This window comes from Cebus imitator, unplaced genomic scaffold, assembly GCF_001604975.1.
Source record: "Cebus imitator isolate Cc_AM_T3 unplaced genomic scaffold, Cebus_imitator-1.0 Scaffold292, whole genome shotgun sequence".
In the NCBI taxonomy this organism is placed as follows: Eukaryota; Metazoa; Chordata; class Mammalia; order Primates; family Cebidae; genus Cebus; species Cebus imitator.
Window position 1 is genome coordinate 3,112,966 of NW_016107607.1, and position 17,811 is coordinate 3,130,776.

General features: G+C 41.3%; 1 protein-coding gene across 15 annotated transcripts in view; it reads right to left on the bottom strand.

Moving 5' to 3' along the window:
- The window catches only part of PAK3 (p21 (RAC1) activated kinase 3), a 291,376-nt gene that overhangs the window by 123,674 nt on the left and 149,891 nt on the right, over nt 1-17,811 (bottom strand). For 4 of the 15 annotated variants that reach the window (XM_017502172.2, XM_017502164.2, XM_037729098.1 and 1 more), the window contains exons 1-2: nt 1,364-1,637; nt 157-266 (exon numbers count right to left, since the gene is read on the bottom strand). The exons of 3 other annotated variants lie outside the window; for them this stretch is intronic. The gene's annotated coding sequence lies outside the window, so the exon portion shown is untranslated. Of the gene's footprint in view, nt 1-156; nt 267-384; nt 452-1,041; nt 1,149-1,363; nt 1,638-17,811 lie in introns of those variants that run through there. 8 more of the 15 variants (XM_017502154.2, XM_017502159.2, XM_037729099.1 and 5 more) reach the window with 5 other exon arrangements.

Consider the following 17,811-nt stretch of genomic DNA (forward strand, 5'->3'; position numbering starts at 1 on the left):
TTTACAAACGGCTCTCTCTCCAAGCCTCTGCCTGTTATTCATCACCATAACAAGCCCCTTTGCCCAAAGTTGCCCCTGATTGGAGGTCTCAAGTACCAAATCACAGATCTTGCCCCATTATAAATTTGCAAATGGCCCAGTGAAAACCGCACTGACCTTTACACCTTGCTCATCCCAGAACAGGGCCACGGTGTTGTCACCAACAGGAATGGACCTCCTTCTGTTCCAATACCTCAGACAGCCATACACTTGGCCTGGATTTGAGTCTGCAAAACCATGGGGGGAGCAAGACTAACATGGCTAAAGGCTTCCCTGCTGAAAGCCGTTTTTTAAAAATAGCACTGCAACCGCCCCCATCATGCTTCCCAAAGCCAAGGCACTCACCCTTCTCTCCTTTGCTTCTACAGACCAACAGCCCAGAACCCTCAAGCCTAGAATCTGGAATTGCATTCTGAAAGGTGGGACCAAAAAAAACAAGTGGGGCCTGTAGCTCCCTCCTTGCTTGAACCCCCCTTCCCACCATCCCCCACCCCACCCCACCCCTTAACCACCACCTAGGGAAGGAAAACCAGCCAGAGCAAGAATCTAAAATGTTCAGTTCACCCAAAAGTGCGGCAGTAATCTTGCCAGAGCCAGTTCACAAACTGAGGGCAATGCCCCCAGCGAGCTAATGGGAACGGGGGAGAAGGAGAGGCAGTGGACCGAATGACCCCGCTCCCCAGACAAAGACAGGGCCAATCCAGGGACCCAGAGCTTTCTGGGGACGTTATTGCATCATTCCAGTCCCCACAGGAGAAAAGAGTCTCCCTGTCATTACCATCCCCCCCACCAAAAAAAGGGGAGGGGGATAAAGAAAAATAAAAGAGGGGAAGGCACCCGTTTAAGAAAATCGTCACTTTTTCTGTTTGCTCGGGTGGGGGTGTGGGTTCTGCCGCGGACTTGGCCAGACCGTGGCCACACCCCCTCCCCTTCTCTAGGGGACTGCTGTCACAGCTACTGGGGTTGGGTAGGGGGGCGGGGGGGGCGAAAGGGAAGACTTACAGGCTGACGTAGCTTTCAAGGCGGATTTTGCCTCAAGTGGCTCAGGCCCCAGTAAACGAGTCTAGGGTTTGACCGAGCGAAGGAGCCCCGGCCCTTCGGGAACGGCCCTGACACACCCACTTGTCCGGCAAACCGGGATCTTGCAGACTGCTCGCTTGGTCTCAGGGCTACGGGGAGCCACGTAGGAGACTCGAGGCTGGGACACAACCAGGATGGAGCAGGGTCCGGAAAGGCAGAACATCTGCCCAGAAGCTTTAAAGCATTATCCAATAGCCACCCCCTCCCCGGCGCTAGCCCGGGTGCAGTTAGTCGCGGGATTTACCTGCCACGGATCCAGCCACCCAGTCAAGACCTTTCCTCTACCACCGAGCGCTCCAGCTGGCGGGGCTGGGGAGCCGCAGCCCCGCGGCCGCAGCCGCAGCCCCGGGCCCAGCCCGCTCCCCCTGGCTTTTCTCCCGCCCCCGCACACTGGCTCTAGGCGGGGAAAAGCTGCAGCCCCCAGTGCGAGATCCCAGACGGTTAGCTGGCACAGCTGCCCGCCCGCGGTAGAGCCCCTGCTCGGCAACCGCTCCCTAGCCCTTCTCTACTATGACGTCACCCAAGCTCTGCACCTTACCTAGGCCAATCAGATGGTGAGCATAAAACTAAAATCGCCCTGAGTGGGCTACTGGGGACCAATCTTTTGTTTCCAGGCAGGAAGCGCCTGGGAGGGGGGAAAAACTGAAGGGGAGGGAACACGGAGAGGGAAAGGGAAAGGAGATGGAAACTTCTACACTGTCAGGGTTGTCTAGACAGAGGTGGGGCCATCAAAAAAGAGATGCACCTGACAGGATGGAGAGGAGGGGAGATTTCATGTATCTTCCTTAATTGCTCCCCTCAGGAAAATTGGGATTACAGATGAATTTTCAGGGGATGAAATCTGTCCAGCTACACGGGCACGCTTTATTCGGGGGGAAAAATGGTTTCAATTTGGGACACCACCTGTCAGCCAGGCAGGTTAAACTGATGGACTCTCTTAAATAAAACTAAGACAGGCAGATGCGGTGGTGGGATTCAAAGAGATGGCAGTCTAGATGCGGAAACTACTTTTTTGTATATGAAACACACACATTCCAAAAAGCAAGGCATTATACAAAAAATAAAAATAATTTTACTTTAAATGGAGATTAAATGTGATTCTCCCTGTTCGTCCTTTCCCTTAAACCTTTAATGCCTTCTCTTGTCTTTAGGATATGGTTCAAATTTTTGCAGGTGTCTAATGCTTTCTAAAATTTAACTCTTAAAACCATCTCTTGCTACTCCAAAATCCATACTCCCCATGATTTGGCTACATTATGTAAATTATGGTGAATCTTAGCAAGGAGACAGTAAGTTGCCATAAAAACTCAAATAATACAATATAATAACGATATTCAAATTATAATGATGTAAAGTATGCCTACAGAAAACGATCAGAAGAGAACATAAAATTGTAATAGTTGGGTTGAAATAGTAGTATTATTAGTAACTTTTTCTTTCTACTTTCAGATTTATTTTTATAAAGATAAACATATCCTCACATACTTAAATGGCCAAAATGGATCATGACCTTTTCCAGTGAATTTTTATTCAGTTTCTCCATAGTGCCAACAAAATAAGTTTCAAGGCCAAGGGTGAACGAATATATCTGCCAAGGTCCTTTTAGTTAAAGTCGTGCAAAAGAGCTACAGATTCACCAGACATAACATCTCAAGCAGTTGGAGAAAGGGATGCCTCTTTTGGACTAATTCATTTTAAATTGTGATGATACAGGGAACTGAGAAAAACAACAGTGATCCACTCTATGGCAAAACAAGAAAGAGGGAGGCAAAGCCTAAGTAAACTCTGTAATCCAGATTATTTTAAAGGGTCACTTTGCATTTTATTTTCCTAAATCAAATATATTTTAATGCATATATGAGTATTACATTAACATTGTAGAAAGTGGTAGAGCTGGGATTTTATCTAAATGAGTCCAATGTCCATGATTTTTCTAATATGATACGGTGTAGTACTGCTAAGAATTAAGTGTGGTATTGCTGGTTTTGTTAAAATACATACTTTCTTTAAAAGAAACAGACTAAGATTGGTGTTTTTAAAAAATCGGGCATTTTTAAAATACCTTTTTTGGTGTGGTGCCTGTCTTTAATGCAAAAACGTTCAACACCCTCACTCTCAAATCTTTGATTAATAGGTTGGAATCAGGATGGTTCTACCTCCAATGATTTCACAGATATCTTTTTAATTAACTTTGGAGTTAAAAAAAAAACCCCATACCATTGATTTTTTGTTTACACCATGGTAAAAAATAATCTCAAAAATCACAAATAAAAATGAATGTAATTTATTCAATGTTAACATCTCTGATCGTAAAATACATTTATTTGGGTTAAACAAGAATCTTTTTTAAGAAATAGAAAAATATAACTTGATTTTCCTGGCTAATGATTTAACTTGGGTCTTCTAGACTATTGATTTAAATTGTAATTAGAAGGTATTTGATTTCACTCTAATATTCCCATATACCTCAGCTATAATTCAGAGATATTTATGCAGTCACCACACATGGTTACTTAAACGTTTCATGTGTGTATTTCTTCTCTCCCTAGTGATTATAGAAAGGAGCATGGGGCCAAAATCCTATTAGGTGATTGACAAATGAAAGCATAGTGATGTCTAGAAAGAGGAGTGGACTTAGGACCCAAGCCTAGGATCTTCCTGTGAAAGGGCAATAACCTGTATTATTCTTGATACAAGAAAGCAATCTTAACGGATAACATGGTTTGTTCTCCAAGAATATAGGGCAATTGCATGGGAGCTTTCAGGGAAGGGATTCTAATCAGAAATATCTTAAAAATTTCAGCTGTGTAATTTTTCCCACTTAACTCATCATTTTTACCACTCGACTCACTGTTCTCTTGCTTGGGAGCTCTTTGATTTAAGGATATTAGAACACTACCATCAGAACCACTTGGCACGTGTATCCTACTTCTCAGGTTACAAACCACTTTTGCGTCTCCCCATTTGATCCTCACAACAACCACAACAGTTTACTATGGCAGTTATCATGATCTGCATTTCACAGATGAGACAATAGAGATCAGGCGTTTGAAGTTACCTGTCCACTGCCTCACAAAGATGGTCCTGGAAACCAGGTCTCCCACTCTCAGCTCTATGTTTGTTCTGCTACTCTATTTGGCCACTTGAGTTGTATTTCTTCTTTGGAACTCACCAACTCCACTAGCCCCTTGATTCCTATGAGAAGTGAGAAGCATGAGAAGTCAACTAAAATGAACATCTTCAAGCTGTTTCAGTGGAATCCTGAATAAAGGGAACATTGCTCACTCTCATATATAATTGATGGAAGTGTAAATGGCGCAATCTTTTGGGAGCACAAGTGGGTAATTCTTATGAAATTTAAAAATGCATATGCAGCTTGACCCAGCATTTCCAACTCAAGGAATTTGATTATGAATCTACTCATAAAAACATGCCAAGAAATGTTCAAGTATGTTATGCTGAATATTATGTAACAATGACAAATATTACATAAAAGGTAGACTAAATGTCCCTCAATAAGGGAATCATTGTTTTAAGCCACTTTGTCAAAGTATGATTGCCATGTAAAAAGCTGTACATATTTAATGCACACAACTTTATGAGTTTGGGAATAAGCATACACCTGTGGAACTATCACCACCATCCAAGCCATAAACATATCTATCACCTCCCCAAGTTTTCTCCTGCCCAAATAAAGGAATTATTAAATAAATTATGGTAGATATATATTTTGGAATATTATGTATCAGCTTTAAAAATCAAGTATCTAGACCCCTATGTACTGAAATAGTAACACTCTTGACCCACTTCTAAGTGAAAAAATGCAGAACAGCATGTGCATTATAATTTTATTTTTGTTTAAAAAATTGGGTGTCCATGTGTGTTTAAACTGCTAAGAGGGTAACTCTGGGAATAAAAGAAGGGAGGAAAGAAATGTGAGTATGTGTATATGATGGGGGACATTAACTGTGTTGTTTGTATGTTTTTACAATAAGCATATATTATATTTTACTTGTAAGAAACATCATTAAAAGGGGAAATACAGTCTTATTTTGGTTAAGACAAAAGCAAGCAAACCACCCCTGCTATACTGAAAGAGGTCTGAATGCAGGGTCAGTGATTCAGGTGTAGCAATCAAGGCTATAGCTTGCCAGACTGAGCTGAGCCATACCTGGGCAGGCATTGAATGCAAAGCAGTAATGAATAACCCACTGGGCAAAAGCAACTCAGATTTTCTTGCTCCCTTCCCACCCCTGCCCCTCAAGTCCTACAGCCAGAAGTTGCTCCCAGTAGTCGACTCTGGGTCTTTGTGGGTTTCAGTCTTCATATCTTTTGCTCCAGCAGCTGCACTTAAAAAAAAACAATACACACACACACACACACACACACACACACACACACTCGTCCCCACACTTTCTCTGAATATAAAAGATCCTGGTTTGGCAGCTGATGCACAGCATTGGCTAGGAACACAGTGCCTAACTCCTCCTTCACTCAGGGCTGCTTACTACAACCTGTTACCATTACTGCAGTCTGGTACAATAGAGCCCCTTCCTTCCTGCCTCCCCACTTCCATCACTGGGGTCTCAGGCTCTTCTGTGGCTCGCCGCATTGTGGGTTACCTGCTGGGCAAAAAGCAAGGAGCGTCAGAGATGCCAAGAGATCTTGTACTAGGTCTCTGAAAAATCAGAGGTGTGGGAAAGAGGAAAGCCCATGGCTGGGAAATCACCATTCTCTTGGGTCTTCAGAGTTCTGGCCTGAAACCAGGAAAGCCATATTCTATTCCAGCCTCTGGAGAGGAAATCCCAAATAAGACTCAAATTTTGCTGGGCACTAGTTTTCTCTTCCATCAAACTCGTCTTGCCTGTCTCCTTGGATTGTTGTATGGATACAAACAGCTAATGGAACAAAAGTAGATTTAACAGATTTCTGAGCTATACATCTCCTTAATAGACTTGATGAGTTGCATTTACATATGCTCCCTAAATGGTGACAGCTTGGGAATGAAGGGTTTCTCCTGACCTTCCTTCACTATAATTATTCCCCGTTAGAGACCTGCCCTGTAGAACCTACAAGCTTTCTGAAGTCCCCAGCTTTTGCCCTCTTCCCTTCCACCAGGGAGTTAGTGAAGAAAAAACAGAAGACAATTAAATCCAGGTGACTCTGGGTGAATTAATATGAGAATTAGAAAGTTCCTCTCCTCTGACTTTGTTTTAATTAGCCCTGCTTCCACCATGGTCCTACATATCAAACCATATTATTTAATTGAGCTGATGCTCTGTTTGATTTTTCTCCCAAGTGGATCACATTACACATTCCTTCCTCACATGCTCCCAATCACTGCACTACTGGAACCTAAGTCAACCTGCAGAGTGAATTGAATATGGAAAGTTGGTTTCATTGTTCTCCCCATTTTGCTAAGAAAAAATAAAAGGAGAAAGTGGAGAACAAAATCTGGGGAATAAAGAATGAAGGAGGTAAATAGAAAAATAAATCTTATTTATATTTTTTGGGACCGGCTGGACTATATGATGTCATGTTTTCCCAGCTCACCTGTGATTGGCTGTTCAGTTCAGCATCTGCTGAGAGCTAAAGGCTGATTATTTGCTGGAGATACAGACCTTTCAGGGAAGCTTTGAATCATTGCTGGTTGTCGTGACAACCTGGGCAGTGTCTGCTCCTGATAATCACATAATGAGGTTGTCAGGAACAGAAGTGCCCCCATCCCCACACCCAACCGTCTGAAATGGTGAGCAATAGAACATTTCTCTCAGGAGGCAAAGGAAAAACAAATCACCAAAAGGCAAGTGGTGGAGATCATCTCAGACAATTTAAGTCAGTCAAATTCTGGAAACAGTCTTGAAGAGTTCCATACCTACCCTCTCCACGTCCCTCTTGAACCCATGTATTCACTATAATTCAGAGACATGAGGAACAGGTGGTGAAAAGGTGAGGCAGCGCTGCAGCCCTCCAGTAAAGCTAAATAGAGGGAGGTGTGAGTAAAATGCCTAATTGACTGAGGCAAGGCACATTACCTCTCTTCAAACGGTATCACCATGGGCATGGTCTGGGGGAAGGAGGGCCATGTGTCAAAGATGGTAGGGCATGGCCAAACCCAGTCACCAAAGCCCGACACAAAGAGAGATTAAGGGAGATTTGTTGTGTGATTTTCTGCTTGCGACTTTCATTTCTCTGGGGGTAAACACCTCACTCTATATTCTCATGGGGCTACAGATGTTCTTGAGAGGGAATATCAGTGGCATCTTTGTGATACATTAGTAATTCCTGGGACAGATTTATTCAGCACCTACTAAGTGCAAAACACACATCTAGGTGCTACAGAGGCTACAAAGGTGAATCAAACTTGGACCATCTCCTCAAGAAACTTGGAATCTAGTTGGGAAGAGAAAATATACACCCAGGCAACTGTGGTACAAGACAGATGCAGCAAGTACTACAAAAAAGTCCAAATTCTTTAATTTCAGAGAGAGGAGAATCACATCCAGATGGTCACACACAAGCTATAACTCATATTTCCAGGTTTTTCTTCTACCATCCCCACATTACATCCTGAGGGTGAGCCCTATCAAACTTCCTCTGTTTCCTTGATGTGACTTGACTTTTCATACATGCCTGCTATTCCCTCTGCCTATCACAACTTTCTCCCTCCTTTCCTACATGATGATATTGGACACATATTTTCAGACTGTACTCAAATGGCATCTTGTTGATGAACACACTCATCCTATATTTATAATCCCAAAGGGATCTGTACCTGGTGGACATGGATGTTGACTAAGACACTGATATCACCACTGTACCCAATATTCAAATCTAGAAGCATAAAAGAGAACACTGGTACAATGAATTTTGGGTTAGTCATGGAAGAGCATAGATAAAGTAAGACTAACTTAGAAAAGTCTTATTTAGACAATCAACACAAACCTGTTCTCCCATTAAACATCTTTTATAGTTTTCTTATTTTGAAGTAGTTTAAGACTTACACGAAGTTACAAAAATAGTACAAAAATAGAGTTACAAAAATAGAGGGTTCCCATTATCCTTCACTGAGTTTCCCCCAATATTTTGATATATTATATGGATTTTATTTTGCACAGCCACAGTACATTGTCAAATCCCTGGAAACCGACATTAGTATATGACTACTAACTCAAATACTGACTTTATTTAGACTTGCCTGGTATTTACATACATTTTTCCATTAATTATTTTACCAACTTGGCTGAAGAGGGGCAACGTTATTAATAGTTGATCTGAATGTCAATATTTTTATCAGGCTCATCCCTTTCTGAAAAGGACCAAATCCTGAAAGAGTCAAAACTTGCCCAGAACCGAAAGAGTGAAAGTCAGTTTGAGCTAAGAAAAAGCAACCCTGCCATTAATCAGGCTGGGACAATGGACAGATAAAGCCAGCTGCAAAGTTAACAGAAAACACTTTCTCCCAAGGTCACACAGCAGTTGTAAAAGGCCACAACTACCCAGCCTCCTGTGAGTGACTACTGCTTTCTTACCAGTGATGCCTTAAGCCTGCTTTGCTACTTGCATTTATTACAGGAGATAATCAGTTGTTAAACCACACAATAAATTTGAGTTTGTGGGACTACAGTCTTCTCTCTGATAGTCTTTGGCTAATTAAGCTTTACCATAACAAATGGTAACCAAGCCAGGGTTACCTAGAAGGCCCCTTGAATGACCAAAAGTTAGCCATATTTCCTGGAATCCACTTAGAGGCTCACAGTGTGACTAAAATGGGTATGATTTACATAACAGATGTCTAATGAACTCTCACCACATTGATGTGGGATTGTCCTATATCAAATTTAGTGGAATGGTACTGGATACAAGGACAAAAGCCAGGAAGGGGATTATTACATAGACATTCAGCATGCAGTCTCTGTAATTAAACCACTGGCCTTCAAATCCCAGATTCACTATTTTATAGTTTGGTAACCTTGGGCAACTTATTTAGTCCCTCTGAACCTCAGTTTCTGCATCTGTAAAATGAGGGTTCTAATAGCACCTTCTTCTTAGGGTAATTGGAAAGGTTAAATATAAATTAAATGCATGTGAAGTAGGAAAGCATTAGGGTAGTGGTTCTCCTTTTGGGGGCTCAAGGAACCACCTGGTCATTTTTATAAAATGCTAGTGCTTGGCTCCTACCCCTAGACATTCTAACTTAAATGGATAGCATGAATCTGGACACTAGAATTTTTAAAAAATCTCCTCATGCTCTAATCTCTTTAGATTCTGATGTGTAGCAAAATTTGGGAACCACTGTATCAGGGATTTCATTACTTAAGGACTATTTTTCTTCCACAGGCTTGTGGGTATTCTCTCTTGATCTCTCTCAGTGTCTGATGTCTCTGAGTGTCTGAAGAAGGCCAGGAAGTGGAATGGGGCAGTGGAGGGGGTGGTATTCTCAAGGAGAAGGCATTAAATTTGATCTTCTTGGAGGCTTTACCCAGCTTTTTTTTTTTTTTTTTTTTTTTTCCTGTCCAGAGTACCAGATGGTTCGTTCTGGTAGTGAATATATCCTTTTTCTTCTATGTCCACAGCAAAATGATGAAGACATTGAATATTTGGGTAAAACTGAAGCTGTATGCACCTTCTCTTCTGTTTTGCCCTCCCAAACGTAACTCAGTCACACTTCAAATTAAGTGGTCTCAACTGTGAATTTACAAACAAAGTTAATATGTGCACACAGCATTGGCTGACCATGGAAGCTGTATTTGACAGATGCAGATCTCAATGTGCTGTTGTTCCATGTAACTAAGCACCTGTTGCACTTCATAATCAATTCTTTTTTTGCGATAATGCAGGAACTTCTTACAGTCAATGTTCTCTCATGTTTACTTGATATGGTCACTTGCAGGGGAAGGAAATTTGAAACAGCTTGCCCCTCCTACCCTTTTTAATCATCCAAGAGAATACATTCCCTACTCAGTAAATAAATATCAATTAACTGATGAATTTTAAAGGTCAGTAGAATAGAAGTTTACAATATGTTCATGATGATTTTAAAAAGTGGTTCACCACCTCCCTCCCATAGCAACCCCCGCCACGCACACACACTTACTTGTTCATTCTGGCTGCTAATATGGAAAATTTAACGAATTCTGACATGCAAGGCTAAAGTTTACTGCCAAAAAGGAAAGGGGGCAGGTTGCTAGGCAAATTAATACTATAAACATAGAAAAGTGACAGCCTGCTAGGAGAGTATGCTAACACACGTTTTTAAAGCGCCACTCTTAGTGCACTTTGCATTCAAATGACCAATATGCTAATTATAGTCCTTATCTATTTGTTTGAGGCCTTAAGAGTCTAGGCAGCTCAGAGCACAGACCCCAGGCAGCAGTTTGACTGCAGGTTTTTAGAAATAACAACATGGCATTTCTTTAAACCTATTTTCAAATTCAGGCTTCTTACAAATCAAGATTGGCCTTTCCCTCATTCAGGGAATTAGTGAGGCTTAACTGTGTTCACTATGGTGCCATCCCCCACAAACCCCTGCTAACAAAGGCTCTGACTCCTACTTGAGCACAGCCTGTTGGGGCAGATTTCAATGGTAATTTACAGGTTCTGTTTTGGAAGACAGGGGAGTCTTTGTAAATGGGATTGGTAGATGGCAGGGGGTGGGAGGGATGTACTTTCTCACTAATCGTGAGATTGTCTTTGACCCTTTTTAATTTTCACCACCCATGTAAGGCCAGAAAGAACTCTTAACTCAGGTTTTTGCAAATTAAAGAAAACATACCCTAATTCTGTTCTTAAGAGAGGTAAAGAGACAGAACACCATTCTCCCCATACGCCGGTTAAAGTTATCAGACATCTATCACAACTAAATTCAGGGTGGAGGACTGAGGATTTATCACTCTTCCCCCAACCCTAGGCTCTATTTGGATTTGCTTGGTAGGGGAGGGTGATGGTGAACATATCCTGTTCTATTTATATGACACAATATTCAAATTGCTTATTATCTCTTATAGATTTGTGGTAAAATCTAAACTATCTAGAATCCCACTAACAGCAGCCTCAAAGAATTTTTTTTTGCTATATTGCACTTTGAAAAAAGCACCCCACCCACCATGAATGCATGTGCACATGTGCGCACACACACACACACACACAAGCTGACACCACAGTCTTCTCTCTGCAGTTTAAGATAATGACCCATGGACATAACAGGCTTATTCTTTAAAATATTATGAAATGAGTTTTATTGTGTTCTTTCCCTTCTTGTATTCCAATCTTTCTTTCAAGGACTTCTTCCAAGTACCCCAAAGCCCAGTGAGCTACAGTCACTGCCCCTTTCCTTCCTGTATCTGGAAAGATGGCAATCTGATTGACTTATTTGCTGTATGGTCTTATCAATTTCATTATTGCTCCTTTTAGGTTCTGTGTATTTTAGGAGAAGGTTTCTGGTGTGGGCAACAATGCTTGAATCAAAGGAATGAGTTGCAGAGGTGAAAATGTAGACACCATTGCAGGCATTTGGGGAGTAGATAAAAGAGGGATATTTTGAAGAAGAAAAATTGTGAATCACACTGCTAAAGAGTACTTCCCCCAAGGTTGGTTCTGATACCCACCACCTCCATAGTTCTCAGTCATTCACACCATCTTTTCGGTAATACACAGCATGTTTTCAAAGGCAGACTTCTGCATTCATACATTAAGGCAAGACTTCATCAACTCCAAGAAGCTTCAAACAAAAATAAGACTTTTGAGATAAACAGAAATTTATAATGCCTAACAGAGCTACTGATACTCTAGTTAATTGTAGTCTGACCATATGAAGAATGAAGGCCAGTCTCTGCCTCAGAGCATCTTTCTTTGAGAATCTTCCTTTGCTGCCATACATTTTTATTTTTTTGATTTAAAAGGTTGGAGGTGACAGTGGTATTGAGGAGCAACCTCATGACTAGGTTAGCCAAACCCCTGGGATATCCTAGATTTTAAGCATACTGGATAAATTAAATAACACTTTTTTTTTTCACTTGGGAATTTTGACTGGCTATGATGTATTGCTTTAAAAATAAGGTGTCTAGGAATGTCTGTGATTTTTGCACATTAATTTTGTATGCTGAGACTTTGCTGAAGTTGCTTATCATATTAGGGAGATTATGAGCTAAGACAATGTGGTATTATAAATATACAATCTGTTGTCTGCAAATAGAGACAATTTGACTTCCTCTTTTCCTAATTGAATACCCTTTATTTCTTTTTCTTACCTGATTGCTGTGGCTAGAACTTCCAATACTATGTTGAATAGGAGTGGTGAGAGAGGGCATCCTTGTCTAGTGCCAGTTTTTAAAGGGAATGCTTCCAGTTTCTGCCCATTCAGCATGATATTGGCTGTGGGTTTCTTGTAGATAGCTTTTATTATTTTGAGATACATTCCATTGATTTCTAGTTATTGAGAGTTTTTAGCTTTTGGTTCTGTTTATGTGATGGATTACGTTTATAGATTTGCATATGTTGAACCAGCTTTGCATCCCCGGGATGGAGATTACTCAATCGTGATGGATAAGTATATTGACGTGCTGTTACATTTGGTTTGCCAGTATTTTATTGAAGATTTTTACGTCAATGTTCATTATGGATATTGGCCTGAAGTTTTCTTTTTCAGTTGTGTCTCTGCATTCCTATGCACTAATAATGGAGAGCCAAATCATGAGTGAACTCTCATTCACAATTGCTACAAACAGAATAAAATATCAGGAATACAACTAACAAAAGACGTGAAGGACCTCTTCAAGGAGAACTACAAACCACTGCTCAAGGAAATAAGAGAGGACACAGCAGATGGAAATGCATTCCATGCTCATGGTTAGGAAGAATCAATATCATGAAAATGACCATACTGCCCAAAGTAATTTAAACATTCAACGTTATCCCCATCAAGTTACGATTGACCTGCTTCACAGAACTGGAAAAAACCACCTTAAACTTCATATGGAACCAAAAAATAGCCCACATAGCAAAGACAATTCTAAGCAAAAAGAGCAAAGTGGGAGGCATCACGCTACCTGACTTCAAACTATACTATAAGGCTACAGTACTCAAAACAGCATGGTACTGGTACCAAAACAGAGATATAGACCAATGGAACAGGACATAGGCCTCAGAAGTAATGCCACACACCTACAGCTATCTGATCCTTGACAAACCTGACAAAAACAAGCAATGGGGAAAGGATTCCCTGTTTAATAAATGGTGTTGGAAAAACTGACTAACCATGTGCAGAAAGCTGAAACTGGACCCATTCCTTACATCTTTAATCCATCTGGAGTAAAACAAAAATTTACTCCAGATGGATTAAAGATTTAAACATAAGAGCTGACACCATAAAAACCCTAGAAGAAAACCTAGGCAATAACATTCAAGACATAGGTGTAGGCAAGGACTTCATGGTTAAAACACCAAAAGCAATAGCAACAAAAGCCAAAATAGACAAATGCGATCTAATTAAACTTAAGAGCTTCTACACAGCAAAAGAATCAGTCATTAGAGTGAATTGGCAACCAACGGAATGGGCAAAAAATTTTGCAAGCTACCCATCTGACAAAGGGCTAATATCCAGAATCTACAAAGTACTAAAACAAATTTACAAGAAAAAAACAACCCCATAAAAAGTGGATGAAGGATATGAAGAGGCACTTTTCAAAAGAAGACATTTATGTGGCCAGGAAATGCGAAAAAATGCACATCATCACTGGTCATTAGAGAAATCCAAATCAAAACCATTTTGAGACATCATCTCACAGCAGTTGTAATGGCAATCATTAAACAATCTGGAGACAACAGATGCTGGAGGGGATGTGGAGAAATAGGAATGCTTTTACACTGTTGGTGGGAGTGTAAATTCGTTCAACCATTGTGGAAGATAGTGTGGAAAATCCTCAAGGATCTAGAAATAGAAATACAATTTGACCCAGCAATTCCATTACTGGGTATATACCCAAAGAATTATAAATAGTTCTATTATAAAGACACATGCACACGTATGTTCATTGCAGCACTATTTACGAACAGCAAAGACCTGGAACCAACCCAAATGCCCATCAATGATAGAATGGATAAAGAAAATGTGGCACATATACACCATGGAATACTATGCAGCTATGAAAAGGATAAGTTCATGTCCTTTGCAGGGACATGGATGAATCTGGAAACCATCATTCTCAGCAAACTGACACAAGAACAGAAAACCAAACACTGCATGTTCTCACTCATAAGTAGGTGTTGAACAATGAGAACACATGAAGGGGAATATCATACACTGGGGTCTGTTGGGGGTGGGGGGCTAGGGGAGTAATACAAGGGGGTGGGGTGGTTGGGGAGGGATAACATTAAGAGAAATACCTAATGTAGGTGATGAGGGGATGGAAGCAGCAAACCACCATGGTATGTGTATAACTATGTAACAATCCTGCAAGATCTGCACATGCACCCCAGAACTTAAAGTATAATAAAAATATGTAATTAATAATCATAAAAAAATGGTGTCATGTTTAAACAATCTTGTTTTTAAAATGGCATCTAAGCCAGGCACGGTGGCTTATGCTTGTAATCCCAGTATTTTGGGAGGCTGAGGCAGTCTGATCTCAAGGTCAGGAGTTCAAGACCATCCTGGCCAATGTGGTGAAACCTCGCCTCTACTAAAAATACAAAAAGTAGCCGGGCGTTGTGGCGGGCACCTGTACTCTTAGCTACTTGGGAGGCTGAGGCAGGAGAATTGCTGGAACCTGGGAGGTGGAGGTTGCAGTGAGCTGAGATCGCACCACTGCACTCCAGTCTGGAAGACACAGTGAGACTGTCTCAAAATAAATAAAATAAAATGACATTTAAAACCAACTCAGTACTTTACAATAAGTTTGATGCTTTCCAACCTCATTTGGAAAACCCGCCTGCACTAAAAAAAATTAAAGCACATTGACATCTAAGGAGATTCTCTCCCTGGCCCATTTTGAGAGCTGAGAGCCCAAAGCTGTTTCTATATCAGCACAGAGACATGGACTAGTCCATTTACTCAGTAGGCCATTTGTAAAGCACCTATAAAAAGGGGTAGTCATTTTTCAAATAATTTACTGTACCAAATCACACACAAAAAAGGAAGGCACAAAAACAAAACATAAAACCCCACACATTCCCCTGAGATGGAGAAGGGATAGTTTCAAAGTTTTCATATTAGAAATAATAATGTATTATAGAAAGGCTTGGAGGCTGAATGACTCACCTGTCAGACAATGTAGTTTAAAACTTCCCTGGTTGTGAACCATTGACAACCTTAACACCAGAACTTATCAGTTACTCTGCTTAACTAGAAGAAAACAAAAGTGCCATCCATCCACATCACAGCAAAGGAAGCAGGACCCGAAGTATCAATCTAGAAGAGTCAACAATATCAAATGCATAGCTCGAGCTGAGTGTCGAATATGAAAATCAATAAGCACAGAAGATAAGCAACCCATATTTAAAGCCTCCTCACAATTATGGCTAAACGTTTATAGCCTGTGCTTATTTTATTTCGTTTAACAGTTACTACTTTCCTTAGAAAGCACAAAGAAAAGAAAATTCATTAAATCCAGTAAATCAGTAACCTGTTGAATATATAACCTGTTCACATAAGAGTGATGTGGTTCTGACCTAGTTTCCCTAAAAATCAAGTCAAATAGACCTGGCCCTTGCCCTCCAGTTGCCTACAAAGATATCTAATACAGGAAGCAATAGAAATATGTGTGCAAGAAAAATAGGGCAAACATTGTATGGCCCAATGTGGATATTTCATGAACACATTTGAATGGACCAACCAGTCCATTCTCCAGCACATTATAGAGTTGTTGAATTCTATACCCCAAGAAATGCAAAGTAAGTTTTAATGTATGATTAATCAGGATGAGTAAATCTGCAGAAAAAAAGATAAAAATAATTTTGAAGCTGCCTTTATCCATAGCATGGTTGAAATAGTTGACTGTCCATAAATTAAATAAATAAGGTCAGTGCTTGCTGGCAAGGTCATGATCACTCTCTCTTCAATGCCTATCACTCTGCCAAGCATCAGGAGGCATACAGAATTTGTGAACCAAGTGAAAGATATGCTGTAGAAAGAAAAGAGTTTGTTCATCCAGTGGGGAAAACAGAGCAATTGTAGGTAGGTACTGCCTGAGTGGAGAATCTCTCCCTTGCTTACTGTCAAGAGCATAGAACTGCACTGTTCAAAATGAATCATTCAGAGACAATGCCTTATTTGCAGCAGTAGATCAAAGAGGCCATGAAATAGCTGAGATGAAAATAGAGGAAGAAGGAAGGACAGAAACAAGAATATGATTCATCAGTTCAAATGTTTAGAGCATATTTCAGGTGGCAAAGGAAAGGAGGAAATGTTCCACTTAAAGAAGAGGTTAAAGAATAGAGAGGGTTCATATGAATAAAACTGGGAATAGAGTAAGGGACCAAAATCCAGTCTTGTCATAAGTGAGAGAGGATATGGAATGAATAATGATTTGAGCCTCCTCAAGTGGAGCCTTTTTAAAGTCAACTTGCAGACAAATGAATAAACCAATTTAGGAGAGCAGCAAGTCATGAAGCCCTTATTAAAAATATCCATCAACCAGAATGAGGTAAGGGATTACTTAGGAAATATGAGCCAACTGAAATCAGTAGCCACGGTACACCAAATCTTATGAAGAAAAATACTTTCTGTACGGTATTCTGATTTATGGGAAAAAAGGGTAAATAACTATGACAAGAAAAACAAACAGGAAACCACATTCATTTGGATCCAGCCAACTCAGTTTTGTAATAATCCTACACCTAGGGCGGAATAAACTTACCTTTTGCATTTAACAACAAAAAACTATTAGCCGGGGATGCGATCCAAGATGGCCATTTAGGAATAGCTCAGGATTGCAGCTCCCAGTGAAAGCACAGAGGGTGAGTGGATGCTGCATTTTTATTGCCCACAGACTAGGCAATTCCCAGGCGGAGGAGCTCCACAGGTCGCCAGCGCGGCTGTTTCGGCCAGTGCGGCTGTGCCAGCCGGCACCGCTGCTTTGCCCCACGCGGCTGCTTTGTCGGCGCCCCAGAGCAGCGGTTCTCCATACAAAATACACCGGTCCGGGTGCCCTTTTGACTGGCGATTGGAGCCACGGGAAGTCGCCCATTCGTCTGTTTAAAAAGGGGACTGAGCAGGGAACCAGGACAGTAGATTCCAAGGCAAAAAAAGTGCCACAAATCTCAGTGCCTCTGTTTAAGCCAGCTCAGTGAGTCGCCGCACGGGAAAAAACACAGACCCCGGTACCTCTTCAACAGGCGACTGGAACACCAACTTAACAAAAAAGAAAAAAGGCTCTGAGGCAGGGAATGAGGCGATCAGGCTCGGCTGGTCCCACCCCCACAAAAGAACAGCAATCAGAAACTAACTGGATTGAGAGTTTCACAGCAAGTGCAGCTGAACCCAGGATGGTCCAGCTCTGTGGGGGAGGGGCTTCCGCCATTACCGAGGCAGCCCACCACTACGGAGGTAGTCAACCAATGCTGAGGCAGCCCGTCATTGCTGAGGCAGCCCACCGTTGCCAAGGCAACCCGCCACTGCAGAGAGGCTGCGCCTCAACAGAGGGGGGCCACCATTGCCAAGGCAGTTCTAACTACACCCATATAAACAGGACTGCA